The 21,185-nt window shown below is 46.4% G+C and overlaps 13 non-coding genes across 13 annotated transcripts; all 13 read right to left on the bottom strand.

Moving 5' to 3' along the window:
• Window positions 1-1,874: 1,874 nt before the first annotated feature.
• TRNAR-UCU (transfer RNA arginine (anticodon UCU)) lies at window positions 1,875-1,960 on the bottom strand. Its single transcript is given in 2 exon segments — window positions 1,875-1,910; window positions 1,924-1,960. It is a non-coding gene; the product is annotated as a tRNA-Arg (tRNA).
• Window positions 1,961-7,588: 5,628 nt separating this feature from the next.
• TRNAR-UCU (transfer RNA arginine (anticodon UCU)) lies at window positions 7,589-7,674 on the bottom strand. Its single transcript is given in 2 exon segments — window positions 7,589-7,624; window positions 7,638-7,674. It is a non-coding gene; the product is annotated as a tRNA-Arg (tRNA).
• A 5,376-nt stretch (window positions 7,675-13,050) lies between these two features.
• Window positions 13,051-13,136, bottom strand: TRNAR-UCU (transfer RNA arginine (anticodon UCU)). Its single transcript is given in 2 exon segments — window positions 13,051-13,086; window positions 13,100-13,136. It is a non-coding gene; the product is annotated as a tRNA-Arg (tRNA).
• A 990-nt stretch (window positions 13,137-14,126) lies between these two features.
• TRNAR-UCU (transfer RNA arginine (anticodon UCU)) lies at window positions 14,127-14,212 on the bottom strand. The gene is given in 2 exon segments: window positions 14,127-14,162; window positions 14,176-14,212. It is a non-coding gene; the product is annotated as a tRNA-Arg (tRNA).
• A 280-nt stretch (window positions 14,213-14,492) lies between these two features.
• On the bottom strand, window positions 14,493-14,578 carry TRNAR-UCU (transfer RNA arginine (anticodon UCU)). The gene is given in 2 exon segments: window positions 14,493-14,528; window positions 14,542-14,578. It is a non-coding gene; the product is annotated as a tRNA-Arg (tRNA).
• A 1,008-nt stretch (window positions 14,579-15,586) lies between these two features.
• On the bottom strand, window positions 15,587-15,672 carry TRNAR-UCU (transfer RNA arginine (anticodon UCU)). The gene is given in 2 exon segments: window positions 15,587-15,622; window positions 15,636-15,672. It is a non-coding gene; the product is annotated as a tRNA-Arg (tRNA).
• Window positions 15,673-15,952: 280 nt separating this feature from the next.
• On the bottom strand, window positions 15,953-16,038 carry TRNAR-UCU (transfer RNA arginine (anticodon UCU)). Its single transcript is given in 2 exon segments — window positions 15,953-15,988; window positions 16,002-16,038. It is a non-coding gene; the product is annotated as a tRNA-Arg (tRNA).
• Window positions 16,039-17,028: 990 nt separating this feature from the next.
• On the bottom strand, window positions 17,029-17,114 carry TRNAR-UCU (transfer RNA arginine (anticodon UCU)). The gene is given in 2 exon segments: window positions 17,029-17,064; window positions 17,078-17,114. It is a non-coding gene; the product is annotated as a tRNA-Arg (tRNA).
• A 280-nt stretch (window positions 17,115-17,394) lies between these two features.
• TRNAR-UCU (transfer RNA arginine (anticodon UCU)) lies at window positions 17,395-17,480 on the bottom strand. The gene is given in 2 exon segments: window positions 17,395-17,430; window positions 17,444-17,480. It is a non-coding gene; the product is annotated as a tRNA-Arg (tRNA).
• A 1,008-nt stretch (window positions 17,481-18,488) lies between these two features.
• TRNAR-UCU (transfer RNA arginine (anticodon UCU)) lies at window positions 18,489-18,574 on the bottom strand. Its single transcript is given in 2 exon segments — window positions 18,489-18,524; window positions 18,538-18,574. It is a non-coding gene; the product is annotated as a tRNA-Arg (tRNA).
• Window positions 18,575-18,854: 280 nt separating this feature from the next.
• TRNAR-UCU (transfer RNA arginine (anticodon UCU)) lies at window positions 18,855-18,940 on the bottom strand. The gene is given in 2 exon segments: window positions 18,855-18,890; window positions 18,904-18,940. It is a non-coding gene; the product is annotated as a tRNA-Arg (tRNA).
• A 990-nt stretch (window positions 18,941-19,930) lies between these two features.
• TRNAR-UCU (transfer RNA arginine (anticodon UCU)) lies at window positions 19,931-20,016 on the bottom strand. Its single transcript is given in 2 exon segments — window positions 19,931-19,966; window positions 19,980-20,016. It is a non-coding gene; the product is annotated as a tRNA-Arg (tRNA).
• Window positions 20,017-20,296: 280 nt separating this feature from the next.
• Window positions 20,297-20,382, bottom strand: TRNAR-UCU (transfer RNA arginine (anticodon UCU)). Its single transcript is given in 2 exon segments — window positions 20,297-20,332; window positions 20,346-20,382. It is a non-coding gene; the product is annotated as a tRNA-Arg (tRNA).
• Window positions 20,383-21,185: the final 803 nt, after the last annotated feature.

The raw sequence follows: 21,185 nt of genomic DNA, 5'->3' as shown, positions 1-21,185 counted from the left end.
CTATAGGGGAGTTCCCAGCAGCACAGAGGATGTCAGGAGAGGAGGCTGCTGGTCTTATAGGGGAGGTTCCAGCAGCACAGAGGATGTCAGGAGAGGAGGGTGCTGATCTATAGGGGAGGTCACAACAGCACAGAGGGTGTCAGGAGAGGAGGGTGCTGATCTTATAGGGGAGGTCACAGCAGCACAGAGGATGTCAGGAAAGGAGGGTGCTGATCTTATAGGGGAGGTCACAGCAGCACAGAGGAGTCAGGAGAGGAGGGTGCTGATCTTATAGGGGAGGTTCCAGCAGCACAGAGGATGTCAGGAGAGGAGGGTGCTGATCTATAGGGGAGGTCACAACAGCACAGAGGGTGTCAGGAGAGGAGGGTGCTGATCTTATAGGGGAGGTCACAGCAGCACAGAGGATGTCAGGAAAGGAGGGTGCTGATCTTATAGGGGAGGTCAAAGCAGCACAGAGGAGTTCAGGAGAGGAGGGTGCTGATCTTATAGGGGAGGTCACAGCAGCACAGAGGATGTCAGGAGAGGAGGGTGCTGATCTTATAGGGGAGGTCACAGCAGCACAGAGGAGTTCAGGAGAGGAGGGGGCTGATCTTATAGGGGAGGTCACAGCAGCACAGAGGATGTCAGGAGAGGAGGGGGCTGATCTTATAGTGGAGGTCAAAGCAGCACAGAGGATGTCAGGAGAGGAGGGTGCTGATCTTATAGGGGAGGTCACAGCAGCACAGAGGGTGTCAGTAGAGGAGGCTGCTGGTCTTATAGGGGAGGTCACAGCATCACAGCAGCACAGAAGATGTCAGGAGAGGAGGGTGCTGATCTATAGGGGAGTTCCCAGCAGCACAGAGGATGTCAGGAGAAGAGGCTGCTGGTCTTATAGGGGAGGTCCCAGCAGCACAGAGGATGTCAGGAGAGGAGGGTGCTGATCTATAGGGGAGGTCACAACAGCACAGAGGGTGTCAGGAGAGGAGGGTGCTGATCTATAAGGGAGGTCACAGCAGCACAAAGGATGTCAGGAGAGGAGGGTGCTATTTAATATATAATTTATGTGGTATAACCATTTTTTGTATAAGCAGAAAAGTTTTTAAAGTTGGAAAAAAGCATTTTTTCACAATTTTTCACGTTATTTTGGGTTTTTTCATAAAGATTTGTTATAAGTATCGACTTCAATGTACAAGAAATGTGAAGTACAATATGTCACGAGAAAACATTCTCAGAATCAGCCAGATAGGCAAAAGCATTCCGAAATTATTAATGAATAAAGTGACACTGGTCATATTCATTAAAATTTGCTCCGGTCCTTAAGGCCATTTCAGACCCGGTCTTTAAGGGGTTAATGTTATATATAATACAAAATGTTTCCGTAGGCAGGGTTCAACTTAAAAGCAGGCTTGTGAAACCTTGATTACCCAGCCTGGCTCGGTCTAGTTTTGTTTTTTTCTTTTGCATTCTTCAAAGACCACCTAAAGGCGAAGTCAAGGTCTTGACGTCAGGCGTGATAGAAAAGACAACTCTGGTGGGACTCCAACCCATAACCTTTGAATCACTACACTTTTCTAGAAGTCCAATGCGCTATCCATTGCGCCACAGAGCCACGAGCTTGGGCGCATGTGCTCATTTTTCAGCCCAGGTGGAACCAGTACCACTCCTTGCTTTCTAGATAATGCAAGGCTTGACTCTGGTGATACTCGAAGCCACAAGCTCGGAATGGAAGCCTTCTCCTAGAAGGCAAAGAGGGGACCAAAAAGCTGCATATGTGGTAGAAGAAAGAGATTTATGGCATTTTATAATCAACTGCATAAGGCTTGTCGATATACCTAGAAATTGGCATTTTTCTACACCACCTAAGGCCGTAGACAAAGATGTAACAAGACAAAAGTCAACTCTGGTGGGACTCGAACCCACAACCTTTGAATGCCTTCCTTGCCCTAGAAGTCCAATGTGCTATCCATTGCGCCACAGAGCCTTACGCTTGCTTGGCCAACCATTTCCCCCCACCAGCTCACAGGTAACTGGGGCTAGCCTTTTCTCATGGAATGCTGGAAGATAATTCTTCTATAGGGGAAATTTTCGAAGGCACCAGAGAAAAGCACAGCTTTACATTTTGCTCTCACTCCATGTTTTTGCGATGTTGATGGTTGATTGAATACTTTTTTTTTTTTTAAATTGGATACAATAAAAGTCTTGGTAAAAGTCAAGAAAACCGGATGATGCTACTAGTCCACTCATACAGTTTAGCCCCAGGCAGGTTTTAACTGAAGACCAGGGCTCTAAAACATTAACTCTGTAGCCTGGTTCTGTCTAGTTTTGTTTCTCTTTGCCATCTTTCAAAGATCTCCTAAATGAGGATTCTAGTGTCAAGGAGCCATTGGCGAGCCGCAGAAGCACACCGCCCAACTCCCCACCTCTGCCTGACTGATGTACAGGGCTTGGCTTCCAGCACTGAGCCCTGTACATCAATCAGTCAAGGCTGGAAACCGGTGGGGTAGGGAGGAGTCATGCAGGCTCAGGCTTGGCAACACCTCCTTGACACTTGAGCATGATTTACAGTTGACAGATTGTCTTTAACCCCTTGCCGCAAAATGACGTTTGGGGAACGTCATGTAAAGTAGGTACTTAATGCAACATGACGTTCCCCAAACGTCATGTTGTTCCTGCCTCCCCCCGCAGCCCGTAAGTGAGATCGGGCAGCGGGAGGAGGCAGTATCACACCACATCCTCCCGCTGCCTCTGCCCGGAGGGGAGCCGCGCTCCCCCCGGGCAGTTAACCCCATAAACGCCGCGGTTGATGCGACCGCAGCGTCTATGGGGGAGATGTGGTGTTCGCCGCTGATCGGGCGGCGGGAGGAGGCTGCAGGACGTTGCCTCCTCCCGCCGCCACTGTCACAGTGTCCCCTGGCCCCCCTTCCCCTGCCGCCGGTACCGGAGATCGCCGATATCAACATTATACCGGCAATCTCCGGTACCGGCGCCGCCGACAGCTTTCATCTCCCCCCACCGTGGATTCACGGTGGGGGGAGATGAAAATGTAATAATCAGACCCCAGATCAGCCCCCCTAGTGCCCCGATCACTAACCCGCTCCCTCCCCGGGCGGCCATCAGATCCAAGATGGCCGCCCCCATCCCTGCGAATAAACGATGTTTGTTCGCAGGGATGGAAATGAAAGAATGATCAAAGCCCCATGCTCTCCGCCACCGGAGGTAGCGGAGAGCATGGGGCAGTGATCGGGGGACCCCCCTGTGGGGTCCCGGAACAGGCGATCGGCGGTATATACTATATACCGCCGATCGCCTGTTCCCAGTGCTGCCGGCACTTTTTATCCCCTGTCACCATAAATCATTGGTGACAGGGGATAAAAAGTGTCACCGTGCCCCCCCCCAAGTCGCCCCCCACCCCCCCAGTCACCCCCGTCCCCCAGTCACCCGCCCTTCCCATTATACGTTACCTGATCCTGGAGCTCCTTCCTCTTCGGTGTCCTGGCTGCTTCTGATGTGCGCATGTGCGCCAGAAGCATCCAGCTCTGAAAATTTAAGTGACAGAGACCAATTTGGTCTCTGTCACTAAACTATGATTACTGTGATAGAAAATATCACAGTAATCATAGTAATACAGTGAAAATGAATGGATAAAGTACAAAAAGTGAAAAAACACACAAAAAAAAAACACACACACTTTTTATTATAGTAATAATTGCAGTTTACTCCCAAATTACCCCTAACCCCCCCAGATTACCCGTAACCACCGCACGTTGCCCATAACCGCCCCAGGTTGGCCGAAATCACGCCAGATTGCACGTAACCACCACACATTGCCTGTAACAACCGCACATTGCCCGTAACCACCGCACGTTGCCCGTAACAACCGCACATTGCCCGTAACCACCTCACGTTGCCCATAACCTCCCCAGGTTGGCCGAAATCACGCCAGATTGCACGTAACCACCGCATGTTGCCCGTAACCACCGCACATTGCCCGTAACCACCGCACGTTGCCCGTAACCACCGCACATTGCCCGTAACCACCGCACGTTGCCCGTAACCACCGCACGTTGCCCGTAATCATGCCAGATTGCCCGTAACAACCACACGTTGCCTCTAACCACCCCAGGTTGCATGTAATCACAACAGATTACCCGTAACCACCCCAGGTTGCCCATAATCACGCCAGATTACACTTAACCACCGCATGTTGCCCGTAACCACCGCACGTTGCCGATAACCACTGCACATTGTCCGTAACCACCGCACGTTGCCCGTAATCACGCCAGATTGCACGTAACCACCGCACGTTGCCCCTAACCGCCCCAGGTTGCCTGTAATCACACCAGATTACCCGTAACCACTGCACGTTGCCCCTAATCGCCCCAGGTTGCCCGTAATCACGCCAGATTACACGTAACCACCGCACGTTGCCACTGACGGCCGCACGTTGCCACTGACGGCCGCACGTTGCCACTGACGGCCGCACGTTGCCACTGACGGCCGCACGTTGCCACTGACGGCCGCACGTTGCCTCTAACCACCCCAAATTGCCAAAGACCCCCTCCAGATTGCCGTAACCAACCCAAATTACATATAAGCACTTCAGTTTATCCGTAACCAACCCAGATTGTCCGTAACCACCCCACGTTGGCCGTAACCACAGCAGCTTACCTGTAACCACCCTAGATTGTCTGTAACCACCGCAGATTACCCATAACCACCTCCAGATTACCCGTAACCACCTCCAGATTACCCGTAACCACCCCACATTACCTGTAATCTAATTTTTTTATTGTATTTTAGTAACTGCGCTATTCTAATAACTGTTTCTAGCTGCGGTTTTGCTCCAGCAAATTGGCGCTCCTTGCCTTCTGAGCCCGTCTGTGTGCCCATACAGTGGTTTATGCCCACATATGGGGTACTGTTCTACTCAGGAGAACCTGCGTTACAGATTTTGGGGTACGTTTTCTTTCCTGTTCCTCGTGAAATTTAGAAATTTCCAACTAAAGGAACATATTACTGGAAAAATTCGAGTTTTTCATTTTTACTGTCTACTTTTGAATACTTTCCTCTAATACCTGTGGGGTCAAAATGGTCACCACACCCCAAGATAAATTCTTTGAGGGGTGTACTTTCCAAAATGGGGTGACTTATGGCGAGATTTTACTACGCTGGCACTACAGGTGCACTAAAAAATGCACCTGGCGCTCAGAAACTTCTTCAGCAAAATCTGCACTGAAAATGCTAATTGGCGCTCCCTTCCTTCTGATCCCTGCTGTGTGCCCATACAGTGGTTTATACCCACATATGCGGTACCGTTCTACTCACGAGAACCTGCGTTATAAATTTTTGGGTACATTTTCTCTCCTGTTCCTCATGAAATTGAGAAATTTCAAACTAAACAAACATATTATTGGAAAAATTTGAGTTTTTCTTTTTTACTCTCTACTTTTAAATACTTTCCTCTAATACCTGTGGGGTCAAAATGGTCACCACACCCCAAGATGAATTCTTTGAGGGGTGTACTTTCCTAAATGGGGTGACTTTTGGGGGGGTTCTATTCTGCTGACACTACAGGGGCGCTGCAAACGCACCTGGCGCTCAGAAACTTCTTCGGAAAAATCTGCACTGAAAATGCTAATTGGCGCTCCTTCCCTTCTGAGCCCAGCTGGGTGCCCATACAGGGGTTTATGCCCACATATGGGGTACCATTCTACTCAGGAGAACCTGCGTTACAGATTTTGGCATGCAGCTTCCTCCCCTGTTCCTCGTGAAATTGAGAAATTTCCAACTAAACGAACATATTATTGGAAAAATTCTAGTTTTTCAATTTTACTGTCTTATTTTGAATACTTTCCTCTAATACCTGTGGGGTCAAAATGGTCAACACACCCAAAGATGAATTCCTTGAGGGGTGTACTTTCCAAAATGGGGTGACTTATGGGGGGTTTCTCGTCTGCGGACACTACAGGGGAGCTGCAAACGCACCTGGCGCTCAGAAACTTCTTCAGAAAAATCTGCATTGAAAAAGCTAATAGGCGCTCCTTCCCTTCTGAGCCCAGCTGTGTGGCCATACAGTGGTTTACGCCCACATATGGGGTACCGTTGTATTCAGGAGAACCTGCGTTACAAATTTTGGGGTACTTTTTTTTCTCTTGTTCCTCGTGAAATTGAGAAATTTCAAACTAAACAAACATATTATTGGAAAATTTCGTGTTTTTTTCCTTTTTACTGTCTAATTCTGAATACTTTCCTCTAATACCTGTGGGGTCAAAGTGCTCATCCTACCCAAAGATGAATTCTTTGAGGGGTGTAGTTTCGAAAATGGGGTGACTTTTGGGGGGATTCTATTCTGCGGACACTACAGGGGCTCTGCAAACGCACCTGGCGCTCAGAAACTTCTTCAGCAAAATCTGCATTAAAAAAGCCAATTGTCGCTCCCTTCCTTCTGAGCCCTGCTGTGTGCCCATACAGTGGTTTACGCCCACATATGGGGTACCGTTGTATTCAGGAAAACCTGCGTTACAAATTTTGGCATGCTTTTTTTCTCATGTTCCTTTTGAAAATGAGAAACTTTAATCTAAACGTTTATATTATTTGAAAATTTAAATTTTCGATTTTTTACGGCCTAATTGTGAATACTTTCCTCCAGCCCCTGTAGGGTTAAAATGCTCATTATCCCCCTAGATTAATTCTTTAAGGTGTCTAGTTTCCAAAATGGGGTCACTTATGGGGGTTTCCAGTATACAAGCCTTCTAAATCCATTTAAAAAAAGAACTGGTCCCTAAAAAGAATCAGTTTTGGAAATTTTCACAAAATGTGATAATTTGCTAATAAATTTCTAAGCCCAGTAACACCCTAAAAAAGTAAAATATGTTTCCAAAATTATGCCAGAATAAAGAGGACATATTGGTAATGTGATTTAGCAACTAATTTATGTGCTATGACTTGCTTTTTTAGAAGCAGAGAATTTCAGAAGTTCATAAAATGCAAAATTTTCAAATTTTTCATGATATTTTGATGTTTTTCACAAAAAATACACAAAGTAGTGACCAAATTTTGCTACTAATATAAAGTGCCATATGTGACGAAAAAACAATCTCAGAATCGCTAGCATACGTTACAGCATCACTGAGCTATAAGCGCATAAAGTGAGACAGGTCAGATTTGAAAAATGAGCCTGGTCATTAAGGCCAAAACAGGCTTTAGAGGCAAGGGGTTAATGTCACACGTGATACAAAAGACGACTCTGGTGGTGGGACTCGAACCCAAGACCTTTGAATCACGTCCTGATTCTAAAAGTCCAATGCTGAATGGCCAAAAGGAAAAATTCCTTCCCAGGGCAATATTTTAAAAGGCACCAGAGAAAATCTGAGCTGGGGAATGTGTTCATCACACACTTGAACTTTCAGCACGATATAGAGCTGGCAAATTGCCTTTAATGTCACATATAATACAAAATGTTTCCGTAGGTAGGCTTCAACAAAAAAGCAGGCTTGTGAAACCTTGATTACCAAGCCTGGCTCGGTCTAGTTTTGGTTTTTCTTTTGCATTCTTCAAAGACAACCTAAAGGCGAAGTCAAGGTCTTGACGTCAGGCGTGATAGAAAAGACGACTCTGGTGGGACTCGAACCCACAACCTTTGAATCACTACACTTTTCTAGAAGTCCAATGCGCTATCCATTGCGCCACAGAGCCACGCGCTTGGGCACATGTACTCAGTTTTTAGCCCAGGTGGAACCAGTACCTCTCCTTGCTTTCTAGATAATGCAAGGCTTGACTCTGGTGATACCACAAGCTCGGAATGGCTGCCTTCTCCTAGAAGGCAAAGAGGGGACCAAAAAGCTGCATATGTGGTAGAAGAAAGAGATTTATGGCATTTTATAATCAACTGCATAAGGGCTTGTCGATATACCTAGAAATTGGCATTTTCCACAGCATGCTCCTTCATGACAGCACCATGAATGGAGGATGCTCTGCTTGTCTCTATAGAGACAGGAACACAGACAAGTTTAAAAGGCCCCTCCCCAGGCACACCCCCAGTGCTTCCTGTCCCTACAGAGAGGACGGCAACTTTGTTCCTGCCAGAAGGAACCTTACCAGTGCGGGCTGCGGCGGCTGGGCCCTTCAAGCCAGCTGGTGAGCGGGTCGATCGGGGTCTTCGTGGCCTCGTTCCTCCCCTGTTTTACGGAGCTCGGTGCCTCTCTGAGCAGAGGCCTCCCGAGTTTCCAAGCCTCCGTTGCTCCGGGAGGTGGCAGGAGTCTCCAGGAGACGCGCGCGTTCCGGTGGGGGCGGCCATCTTTTCTGACGTCACAGGAAGTGACGATTGCAGTTTGCAAGGACACTTCCGGGTCGCGGCAGCGTCCGGCGCAGTGGCAAGCGCGGGAGACTCTATAAGAGTCAGCTGCATGGCCTGCTTTGTCTCTCCCCCTGCAGCTATGGAGCAAGTCCACAGTCCGGAGCCCGGACGCCGCACACCGACAGGAGAGCTGGAGACCCCAAGGAGAAGAGAGTCAAAGAGATGTGTTATGTGCAAGATTACCCTAGAGTTGTCTTATAGCAAACAACTATGTACCTCCTGTATCTCTAATGTGTTAAGGGACGAGAAACAGTCCCTCATGCAGGATATTAGATCTATTGTAAAGGAGGAGATGAGAAAGCCCTCGGCTTCTGGCTCTAAAACTAAGGATAATCCTGTTCCTAGGAAAAGGATTAGACAGATCTCTACCTCCTCATCCAGCTCCGATAATGCTGTGCATGTGACATCTGATATAGAGCTGGAGGAGGAAGAGAGGTTGGATAATGATAATGATGATGAGGAGGAGGTTGGGAATGTTTCTCATACTCCTGCTACGGTTAAAAAATATTTCTTTGACTCCTCTGACATTGAGACCCTAATCAAAGCAGTCAGAGAGACCATGAACTTAGAAGAGACTGCTCAAGAAAGTTCAGTGGTGGATGAGATGTTTGGTGGCCTAAAGGCAAAAAAGCATACAGTATTCCCCATTAACGCAAATCTAAAGGACTTGGTGTTAGAGGAGTGGGAACAGACTGAGAAAAGGTTTTCCGTCTCTAGAGAGATAAAAAATCGTCTTATGTTTGATAAAACCGAAACAAATATCTGGGATGAGATCCCTAAGATAGACGTCCAGGTAGCCAAAGTAGCAAAAAGGACCTCTATCCCCTTTGAGGACTCCAGCCAGTTAAGAGATCCTATGGATAGGAAGGGTGACTCCTTACTTAAAAAAGTTTGGGAAGCCACCTCCTATACCACCAAAACAAACATCGCTGCCACATCTATAGCTAGGACCATGTCAGTCTGGTTAAACCAGCTGGAAGTCCTATTAGCTGAAGAAAACCCCTAGAGAAAAGATTTTGGGCACTCTGCCTTTATTAAAGATGGCCACTGGTTTTCTTGGCCGACGCCTCGGCCGAGTCCATTCGGTCTAGTGCAAAAATAGCTACCTTATCTAATTCAGTCCGGAGGACCCTCTGGTTAAGGTCTTGGTCGGGGGACACATGGTCCAAAAACAAACTATGCTCCATTCCCTTTAAAGGGGAGTATGTGTTTGGAGCAGAGCTAGATAAAATCCTTGATAAGGCAGCAGATAAAAAGAAGGATTTACCGGATGAGTCTAAGGGAAAAAAAGCAGCCCTTTCGGAAAACCCGTTTTTCCTCTAAAGACTATAAGGGGAAAGGGAAGACGGGAAGGTGGAGTTACCCCAAAGGGGGAGGTTAGAGGGAGAGGTTTCCTCCTTAACCCCAATACTAACCAGTCCACCTCTACAAAACAATGACGGATCCCTGGTCGGGGGAAGGCTTCTCCAGTTTGCCCGGGATTGGCAGAACATTACCTCAAACCCCTGGGCCCTGAACATTGTTCAGGTAGGCTACAAGATAGAGTTCAGCAGCCTTCCCCCGACCAGGTTTCTCATTACAGACGCGGGATCAGTAAAACAAAACAATCTAATCCTCAAAGGGATAGAGGATATGATTGCTCTAGGGGCAGTGGTACCAGTTCCAATTTCGGAAGAAAAGCAGGGGTATTACTCCAGCCTCTTCTTGGTAAAAAAACCAAATGGAACGTACAGAACAATAATCAACTTAAAATATCTGAACAAATGGATTGTCTATCGCCGTTTCAAGATGGAAACGATAAAGACAATCATTCCCTTGATCCCGCCGGGCTCCTTCATGGTCTCTATAGACCTGAAGGATGCCTACTACCACGTCCCAATCCACCCCAGATATCACAAATACCTCAGATTTGCGATTCTCCGGGAGGGAGTGGTACGACATTTCCAATTTTGTTGTCTCCCCTTCGGGATATCCTCAGCCCCGAGGATATTTACGAAGCTGGTGATAGAGATGGTAGCCCATCTCAGGAAGGAAGGAATTTGCCTATTTCCTTATTTAGACGACTTCCTCCTGATAGCCCAGTCAGAAGAGACTCTCCTGTCCCAACTCACATCAGTAATGAAGCTAATTACTCGATTGGGTTGGATAATAAACTTTCCAAAGTCAGACCTAACCCCAACCAGACAGAAAGTGTTTTTGGGGGTCTTGCTAGATTCCCAACTGCAGACCTCTTTTCTTCCCTTAGAAAAGCAGACTCGCATTCTACAAGAATTCTCCGAGTTCAGAGCCAAGAACAAGGCCTCACTCCGACAATGCATGAGGATACTAGGCCTCATGACCTCCTCCATAACTTGTGTAGCTTGGAGTCAGGCCCACTCAAGAATTCTTCAGAGTCGGATCCTGTCCTCCTGGGACATAATCCAAGATCTTTAGACAAAAAGATTCTGTTAGGCCAGAAGGTAAAGGATTCCCTTTCCTGGTGGCTCTGTCCCAAAAACTTGCAAACAGGGGTCTTGTGGGTTCAGCAGCCGGTAGTGTCACTTACAGTAGACGCCAGCGGCTCAGGCTGGGGGGCTCAGTGTCTAGGTCATTATGCCCAGGGCAAGTGGTCTCAGGAGATTTCAGTTTGCTCCTCAAACCTAAGAGAGCTGCTAGGGGCTTGGCTAGCGCTCTAACATTTTCAGGACTCTCTAGAGGGTCAACACATCAAGATACTCTCGGACAATGTAACGACCGTAGCTTATCTGCGTCACCAGGGAGGCACAAAATCTCTACTCCTCCAGAGTGTATCAGACAATATCTTCACCTGGGCAGAAAACCAGGTTCTATCCATTACAGCAGTCCACCTGAGAGGGATTCACAATGTAAAGGCAGACTATTTAAGTCGCCAACAAATACTTCCAGGGGAATGGTCCCTGAATCAGGAAGTATTTCAGATAATAATACAGAAATGGGGGTTGCCTCAGGTGGACCTTTTCGCCTCTCGAATAAACAGAAAGGTAGAAGTATTTTGTTCCCTCAACCGGTTAGACAGTCCCTGGGTGCTGGATTCTCTGTCAGTTCCATGGAATATGAATCTAGCCTATGCCTTCCCTCCCTTCCCAATAATTCCTCTAGTACTGAGAAAGATCAGGGGAAGTCAAGCCACGGTAATCCTGGTAGCCCCTCTCTGGACAAAGAGAAATTGGTTTCCAATGTTAGAAGAAATGTCAGTAGAGGGTCCACTATTTCTTCCAGTGAGGAAGGATCTCCTACTCCAGGGCCCAGTGGTCTATCCAGGGGTAGAGAAACTAAAGTTAGCTGCGTGGCTCCTGAGAGGGAAATTCTAGTACGTAAGGGTCTGTCTGATAAGGTAATATCTACTCTTCTACTTAGTAGAAAAGGTTCTACCTCAGCTATATACAAGAGATACTGGACAACCTTCTTGAACTGGTATAACCCAAAGATTCCTGACCTAGAAAGTCCTGACATACCAGCTATTCTAGACTTTCTCCAGGAGGGCCTAGATAAAGGGCTTAGTCTAAGTACATTAAAGGTACAGGTCTCGGCTTTATCTAGTTTTTTTGAGACTTCCTTGATGGAGAACAAACTAATCAGCAGATTTATCAAAGCAGTATCCCGGATTAGACCTGCCCCTAGGAAACAGTTTCCTTCCTGGGATCTCAACACGGTCTTGGTCGCCCTGACAGAGGATCCCTTTGAGCCATTAGAAACATTATCCTTAAAATTGCTCTCCATCAAGGCTGCCTTTCTAGTCGCTGTTACTACAGCCAGAAGGGTGGGGGAAATACAGGCTCTTTCCTCTAGAGAGCCATTCCTGAAGATATTAGAGGATAAAATAGTGTTAAGACACGACTACACATTTACTCCCAAGGTTAACACCGATTTTCACAGAAATCAGGAGATTATACTCCCGTCCTTTTATAACACTCCGGCTAATCACAAGGAAAGGAAATTCCATTGTCTAGACGTGAGGAGAATAATAATACACTACCTTGATACAACCAGATCATGGAGAATTGATGAAAATTTATTTGTACAATACCAGGGTAAAAATAAGGGGAAGAAGGTATCTAAAGATACCATTGCCAGGTGGATAAAACAAGCAATAGCAGAGGGCTATAGGGCGCAAAACAAGCTCGCTCCTCCTGGCATCAAGGCTCACTCAACTCGTGGGGTCTCCTCTTCCTGGGCGGAAAAAGCGAACGCATCACCTGACCAGATATGCAAAACAGCTACGTGGTCAAGCATAAATACATTTATTAGACATTACCGACTGAATGTCGCGGCAAATCAGGACTGTGCATTCGGCAGAAAGGTCCTACAAGCAGTTATCCCTCCCTGAGACTACTAATATGGTAGGTCTCCATTCATGGTGCTGTCATGAAGGAGCATGCTGTGGAAATACAAAATTATTCTCACCGGTAATTCACTTTCCACGAATCCTTCATGACAGCACCACATTAATTCCCGCCCGAGAGATGGGTTGAAGGAAATTTGGTGCACCTCTACTTATAATTTAAAATCACTGGGGGTGTGCCTGGGGAGGGGCCTTTTAAACTTGTCTGTGTTCCTGTCCCTATAGAGACGAGCGGAGCATCCTCCATTCATGGTGCTGTCATGAAGGAATCGTGGAAAGTGAATTACCGGTGAGAGTAATTTTGTATTTTCTACACCACCTAAGGCCATAGACAAAGATGTAACAAGACGAAGGTCGACTCTGGTGGGACTCGAACCCACAACCTTTGAATGCCTTCCTTGCCCTAGAAGTCCAATGCGCTATCCATTGCGCCACAGAGCCTTACGCTTGCATTGCCACACATTTCCCCCCACCAGCTCACAGGTAACTGGGGCTAGCCTTTTCTCATGGAATGCTGAAAGATAATTCTTCTATAGGGGAAAATTTTCGAAGGCACCAGAGAAAAGCACAGCTTTACATTTTTCTCTCACTCCATGTTTTTGCGATGTTGATGGTTGATTGAAGACTCTTTTTTTTTAAATTGGATACGATTAAAGTCTTCGTAAAAGTCAAGAAAACCGGATGATGCTACTAGTCCACTCATACAGTTTAGCCCCAGGCAGGTTTTAACTGAAGACCAGGGCTCTAAAACATTAACTCTGTAGCCTGGTTCTGTCTAGTTTTGTTTCTCTTTGCCATCTTTCAAAGACCTCCTAAATGAGGATTCTAGTGTCAAGGAGCCATTGGCGAGCCGCAGAAGCACACCGCCCAACTCCCCACCTCTGCCTGACTGATGTACAGGGCTCGGCTTCCAGCAGTGAGCCCTGTACATCAATCAGTCAAGGCTGGAAACCGGTGGGGTAGGGAGGAGTCATGCAGGCTCAGGCTTGGCAACACCTCCTTGACACTTGAGCATGATTTACAGTTGACAGATTGTCTTTAATGTCACACGTGATACAAAAGACGACTCTGGTGGTGGGACTCGAACCCAAGACCTTTGAATCACATCCTGATTCTAAAAGTCCAATGCTGAATGGCCAAAAGGGAAAATTCCTTCCCAGGGCAATATTTTAAAAGGCACCAGAGAAAATCTGAGCTGTGGAATGTGTTCATCACACACTTGAACTTTCAGCACGATATAGAGCTGGCAAATTGCCTTTAATGTCACATATAATACAAAATGTTTCCGTAGGTAGGCTTCAACTCAAAAGCAGGCTTGTGAAACCTTGATTACCAAGCCTGGCTCGGTCTAGTTTTGGTTTTTCTTTTGCATTCTTCAAAGACAACCTAAAGGCGAAGTCAAGGTCTTGACGTCAGGCGTGATAGAAAAGAAGACTCTGGTGGGACTCGAACCCACAACCTTTGAATCACTACACTTTTCTAGAAGTCCAATGCGCTATCCATTGCGCCACAGAGCCACGAGCTTGGGCGCATGTGCTCAGTTTTTAGCCCAGGTGGAACCAGTACCACTCCTTGCTTTCTAGATAATGCAAGGCTTGACTCTGGTGATACCACAAGCTCGGAATGGCTGCCTTCTCCTAGAAGGCAAAGAGGGGACCAAAAAGCTGCATATGTGGTAGAAGAAAGAGATTTATGGCATTTTATAATAAACTGCATAAGGGCTTGTCGATATACCTAGAAATTGGCATTTTTCTACACCACCTAAGGCCGTAGACAAAGATGTAACAAGACAAAGGTCGACTCTGGTGGGACTCGAACCCACAACCTTTGAATGCCGTTCTTGCCCTAGAAGTCCAATGCGCTATCCATTGCGCCACAGAGCCTTACGCTTGCGTGACCACCCATTTCCCCCCACCAGCTCACAGGTAACTGGGGCTAGCCTTTTCTCATGGAATGCTGAAAGATAATTCTTCTATAGGGGAAAATTTTCGAAGGCACCAGAGAAAAGCACAGCTTTACATTTTTCTCTCACTCCATGTTTTTGCGATGTTGATGGTTGATTGAAGACTTTTTTTTTTTAAATTGGATACAATAAAAGTCTTCGTAAAAGTCAAGAAAACCGGATGATGCTACTAGTCCACTCAAACAGTTTAGTCCCAGGCAGGTTTTAACTGAAGACCAGGGCTCTAAAACATTAACTCTGTAGCCTGGTTCTGTCTAGTTTTGTTTCTCTTTGCCATCTTTCAAAGATCTCCTAAATGAGGATTCTAGTGTCAAGGAGCCATTGGCGAGCCGCAGAAGCACACCGCCCAACTCCCCACCTCTGCCTGACTGATGTACAGGGCTCGGCTTCCAGCAGTGAGCCCTGTACATCAATCAGTCAAGGCTGGAAACCGGTGGGGTAGGGAGGAGTCATGCAGGCTCAGGCTTGGCAACACCTCCTTGACACTTGAGCATGATTTACAGTTGACAGATTGTCTTTAATGTCACACGTGATACAAAAGACGACTCTGGTGGTGGGACTCGAACCCAAGACCTTTGAATCACATCCTGATTCTAAAAGTCCAATGCTGAATGGCCAAAAGGGAAAATTCCTTCCCAGGGCAATATTTTAAAAGGCACCAGAGAAAATCTGAGCTGTGGAATGTGTTCATCACACACTTGAACTTTCAGCACGATATAGAGCTGGCAAATTGCCTTTAATGTCACATATAATACAAAATGTTTCCGTAGGTAGGCTTCAACTCAAAAGCAGGCTTCAACTCAAAAGCAGGCTTGTGAAACCTTGATTACCAAGCCTGGCTCGGTCTAGTTTTGTTTTTTCTTTTGCATTCTTCAAAGACAACCTAAAGGCGAAGTCAAGGTCTTGACGTCAGGCGTGATAGAAAAGATGACTCTGGTGGGACTCGAACCCACAACCTTTGAATCACTACACTTTTCTAGAAGTCCAATGCGCTATCCATTGCGCCACAGAGCCACGAGCTTGGGTGCATGTGCTCAGTTTTTAGCCCAGGTGGAACCAGTACCACTCCTTGCTTTCTAGATAATGCAAGGCTTGACTCTGGTGATACCACAAGCTCGGAATGGCTGCCTTCTCCTAGAAGGCAAAGAGGGGACCAAAAAGCTGCATATGTGGTAGAAGAAAGAGATTTATGGCATTTTATAATCAACTGCATAAGGGCTTGTCGATATACCTAGAAATTGGCATTTTTCTACACCACCTAAGGCCGTAGACAAAGATGTAACAAGACAAAGGTCGACTCTGGTGGGACTCGAACCCACAACCTTTGAATGCCTTTCTTGCCCTAGAAGTCCAATGCGCTATCCATTGCACCACAGAGCTTTACGCTTGCGTGGCCACCTATTTCCCCCCACCAGCTCACAGGTAACTGGGGCTAGCCTTTTCTCATGGAATGCTGAAAGATAATTCTTCTATAGGGGAAAATTTTCGAAGGCACCAGAGAAAAGCACAGCTTTACATTTTTCTCTCACTCCATGTTTTTGCGATGTTGATGGTTGATTGAAGACTCTTTTTTTTTAAATTGGATACAATTAAAGTCTTCGTAAAAGTCAAGAAAACCGGATGATGCTACTAGTCCACTCATACAGTTTAGCCCCAGGCAGGTTTTAACTGAAGACCAGGGCTCTAAAACATTAACTCTGTACCCTGGTTCTGTCTAGTTTTGTTTCTCTTTGCCATCTTTCAAAGACCTCCTAAATGAGGATTCTAGTGTCAAGGAGCCATTGGCGAGCCGCAGAAGCACACCGCCCAACTCCCCACCTCTGCCTTACTGATGTACAGGGCTCGGCTTCCAGCAGTGAGCCCTGTACATCAATCAGTCAAGGCTGGAAACCGGTGGGGTAGGGAGGAGTCATGCAGGCTCAGGCTTGGCAACACCTCCTTGACACTTGAGCATGATTTACAGTTGACAGATTGTCTTTAATGTCACACGTGATACAAAAGACGACTCTGGTGGTGGGACTCGAACCCAAGACCTTTGAATCACATCCTGATTCTAAAAGTCCAATGCTAAATGGCCAAAAGGGAAAATTCCTTCCCATGGCAATATTTTAAAAGGCACCAGAGAAAATCTGAGCTGTGGAATGTGTTCATCACACACTTGAACTTTCAGCACGATATAGAGCTGGCAAATTGCCTTTAATGTCACATATAATACAAAATGTTTCCGTAGGTAGGCTTCAACTCAAAAGCAGGCTTGTGAAACCTTGATTACCAAGCCTGGCTCGGTCTAGTTTTGGTTTTTCTTTTGCATTCTTCAAAGACAACCTAAAGGCGAAGTCAAGGTCTTGACGTCAGGCGTGATAGAAAAGATGACTCTGGTGGGACTCAAACCCACAACCTTTGAATCACTACACTTTTCTAGAAGTCCAATGCGCTATCCATTGCGCCACAGAGCCACGAGCTTGGGTGCATGTGCTCAGTTTTTCGCCCAGGTGGAACCAGTACCACTCCTTGCTTTCTAGATAATGCAAGGCTTGACTCTGGTGATACCACAAGCTCGGAATGGCTGCCTTCTCCTAGAAGGCAAAGAGGGGACCAAAAAGCTGCATATGTGGTAGAAGAAAGAGATTTATGGCATTTTATAATCAACTGCATAAGGTCTTGTCGATATACCTAGAAATTGGCATTTTTCTACACCACCTAAGGCCGTAGACAAAGATGTAACAAGACAAAGGTCGACTCTGGTGGGACTCGAACCCACAACCTTTGAATGCCTTTCTTGCCCTAGAAGTCCAATGCGCTATCCATTGCGCCACAGAGCCTTACGCTTGCGTGGCCACCCATTTCCCCCCACCAGCTCACAGGTAACTGGGGCTAGCCTTTTCTCATGGAATGCTGAAAGATAATTCTTCTATAGGGGAAAATTTTCGAAGGCACCAGAGAAAAGCACAGCTTTACATTTTTCTCTCACTCCATGTTTTTGCGATGTTGATGCTTGATTGAAGACTCTTTTTTTTTAAATTGGATACAATTAAAGTCTTCGTAAAAGTCAAGAAAACCGGATGATGCTACTAGTCCACTCATACAGTTTAGCCCCAGGCAGGTTTTAACTGAAGACCAGGGCTCTAAAACATTAACTCTGTAGCCTGGTTCTGTCTAGTTTTGTTTCTCTTTGCCATCTTTCAAAGATCTCCTAAATGAGGATTCTAGTGTCAAGGAGCCATTGGCGAGCCGCAGAAGCACACTGCCCAACTCCCCACCTCTGCCTGACTGATGTACAGGGCTCGGCTTCCAGCAGTGAGCCCTGTACATCAATCAGTCAAGGCTGGAAACCGGTGGGGTAGGGAGGAGTCATGCAGGCTCAGGCTTGGCAACACCTCCTTGACACTTGAGCATGATTTACAGTTGACAGATTGTCTTTAATGTCACACGTGATACAAAAGACGACTCTGGTGGTGGGACTCGAACCCAAGACCTTTGAATCACATCCTGATTCTAAAAGTCCAATGCTGAATGGCCAAAAGGGAAAATTCCTTCCCAGGGCAATATTTTAAAAGGCACCAGAGAAAATCTGAGCTGTGGAATGTGTTCATCACACACTTGAACTTTCAGCACGATATAGAGCTGGCAAATTGCCTTTAATGTCACATATAATACAAAATGTTTCCGTAGGTAGGCTTCAACTCAAAAGCAGGCTTCAACTCAAAAGCAGGCTTGTGAAACCTTGATTACCAAGCCTGGCTCGGTCTAGTTTTGGTTTTTCTTTTGCATTCTTCAAAGACAACCTAAAGGCGAAGTCAAGGTCTTGACGTCAGGCGTGATAGAAAAAATGACTCTGGTGGGACTCGAACCCACAACCTTTGAATCACTACACTTTTCTAGAAGTCCAATGCGCTATCCATTGCGCCACAGAGCCACGAGCTTGGGTGCATGTGCTCAGTTTTTAGCCCAGGTGGAACCAGTACCACTCCTTGCTTTCTAGATAATGCAAGGCTTGACTCTGGTGATACCACAAGCTCGGAATGGCTGCCTTCTCCTAGAAGGCAAAGAGGGGACCAAAAAGCTGCATATGTGGTAGAAGAAAGAGATTTATGGCATTTTATAATCAACTGCATAAGGGCTTGTCGATATACCTAGAAATTGGCATTTTTCTACACCACCTAAGGCCGTAGACAAAGATGTAACAAGACAAAGGTCGACTCTGGTGGGACTCGAACCCACAACCTTTGAATGCCTTTTTTGCCCTAGAAGTCCAATGCGCTATCCATTGCACCACAGAGCTTTACGCTTGCGTGGCCACCCATTTCCCCCCACCAGCTCACAGGTAACTGGGGCTAGCCTTTTCTCATGGAATGCTGAAAGATAATTCTTCTATAGGGGAAAATTTTCGAAGGCACCAGAGAAAAGCACAGCTTTACATTTTTCTCTCACTCCATGTTTTTGCGATGTTGATGGTTGATTGAAGACTCTTTTTTTTTAAATTGGATACAGTTAAAGTCTTCGTAAAAGTCAAGAAAACCGGATGATGCTACTAGTCCACTCATACAGTTTAGCCCCAGGCAGGTTTTAACTGAAGACCAGGGCTCTAAAACATTAACTCTGTACCCTGGTTCTGTCTAGTTTTGTTTCTCTTTGCCATCTTTCAAAGACCTCCTAAATGAGGATTCTAGTGTCAAGGAGCCATTGGCGAGCCGCAGCAGCACACCGCCCAACTCCCCGCCTCTGCCTTACTGATGTACAGGGCTCGGCTTCCAGCAGTGAGCCCTGTACATCAATCAGTCAAGGCTGGAAACCGGTGGGGTAGGGAGGAGTCATGCAGGCTCAGGCTTGGCAACACCTCCTTGACACTTGAGCATGATTTACAGTTGACAGATTGTCTTTAATGTCACACGTGATACAAAAGACGACTCTGGTGGTGGGACTCGAACCCAAGACCTTTGAATCACATCCTGATTCTAAAAGTCCAATGCTAAATGGCCAAAAGGGAAAATTCCTTCCCATGGCAATATTTTAAAAGGCACCAGAGAAAATCTGAGCTGTGGAATGTGTTCATCACACACTTGAACTTTCAGCACGATATAGAGCTGGCAAATTGCCTTTAATGTCACATATAATACAAAATGTTTCCATAGGTAGGCTTCAACTCAAAAGCAGGCTTGTGAAACCTTGATTACCAAGCCTGGCTCGGTCTAGTTTTGGTTTTTCTTTTGCATTCTTCAAAGACAACCTAAAGGCGAAGTCAAGGTCTTGACATCAGGCGTGATAGAAAAGACGACTCTGGTGGGACTCGAACCCACAACCTTTGAATCACTACACTTTTCTAGAAGTCCAATGCGCTATCCATTGCGCCACAGAGCCACGAGCTTGGGCGCATGTGCTCAGTTTTTAGCCCAGGTGGAACCAGTACCACTCCTTGCTTTCTAGATAATGCAAGGCTTGACTCTGGTGATACCACAAGCTCGGAATGGCTGCCTTCTCCTAGAAGGCAAAGAGGGGTCCAAAAAGCTGCATATGTGGTAGAAGAAAGAGATTTATGGCATTTTATAATAAACTGCATAAGGACTTGTTGATATACCTAGAAATGGGCATTTTTCTACACCACCTAAGGCCGTAGACAAAGATGTAATAAGACAAAGGTCGACTCTGGTGGGACTCGAACCCACAACCTTTGAATGCCTTTTTTGCCCTAGAAGTCCAATGCGCTATCCATTGCACCACAGAGCTTTACGCTTGCGTGGCCACCCATTTCCCCCCACCAGCTCACAGGTAACTGGGGCTAGCCTTTTCTCATGGAATGCTGAAAGATAATTCTTCTATAGGGGAAAATTTTCGAAGGCACCAGAGAAAAGCACAGCTTTACATTTTTCTCTCACTCCATGTTTTTGCGATGTTGATGGTTGATTGAAGACTCTTTTTTTTTAAATTGGATACAGTTAAAGTCTTCGTAAAAGTCAAGAAAACCGGATGATGCTACTAGTCCACTCATACAGTTTAGCCCCAGGCAGGTTTTAACTGAAGACCAGGGCTCTAAAACATTAACTCTGTACCCTGGTTCTGTCTAGTTTTGTTTCTCTTTGCCATCTTTCAAAGACCTCCTAAATGAGGATTCTAGTGTCAAGGAGCCATTGGCGAGCCGCAGCAGCACACCGCCCAACTCCCCGCCTCTGCCTTACTGATGTACAGGGCTCGGCTTCCAGCAGTGAGCCCTGTACATCAATCAGTCAAGGCTGGAAACCGGTGGGGTAGGGAGGAGTCATGCAGGCTCAGGCTTGGCAACACCTCCTTGACACTTGAGCATGATTTACAGTTGACAGATTGTCTTTAATGTCACACGTGATACAAAAGACGACTCTGGTGGTGGGACTCGAACCCAAGACCTTTGAATCACATCCTGATTCTAAAAGTCCAATGCTAAATGGCCAAAAGGGAAAATTCCTTCCCATGGCAATATTTTAAAAGGCACCAGAGAAAATCTGAGCTGTGGAATGTGTTCATCACACACTTGAACTTTCAGCACGATATAGAGC

The sequence above is a fragment of the Dendropsophus ebraccatus genome, chromosome 8 (genome assembly GCF_027789765.1).
Source record: "Dendropsophus ebraccatus isolate aDenEbr1 chromosome 8, aDenEbr1.pat, whole genome shotgun sequence".
Taxonomy (NCBI): domain Eukaryota; kingdom Metazoa; phylum Chordata; class Amphibia; order Anura; family Hylidae; genus Dendropsophus; species Dendropsophus ebraccatus.
This window is presented reverse-complemented; position numbering and strand designations above follow the sequence as displayed.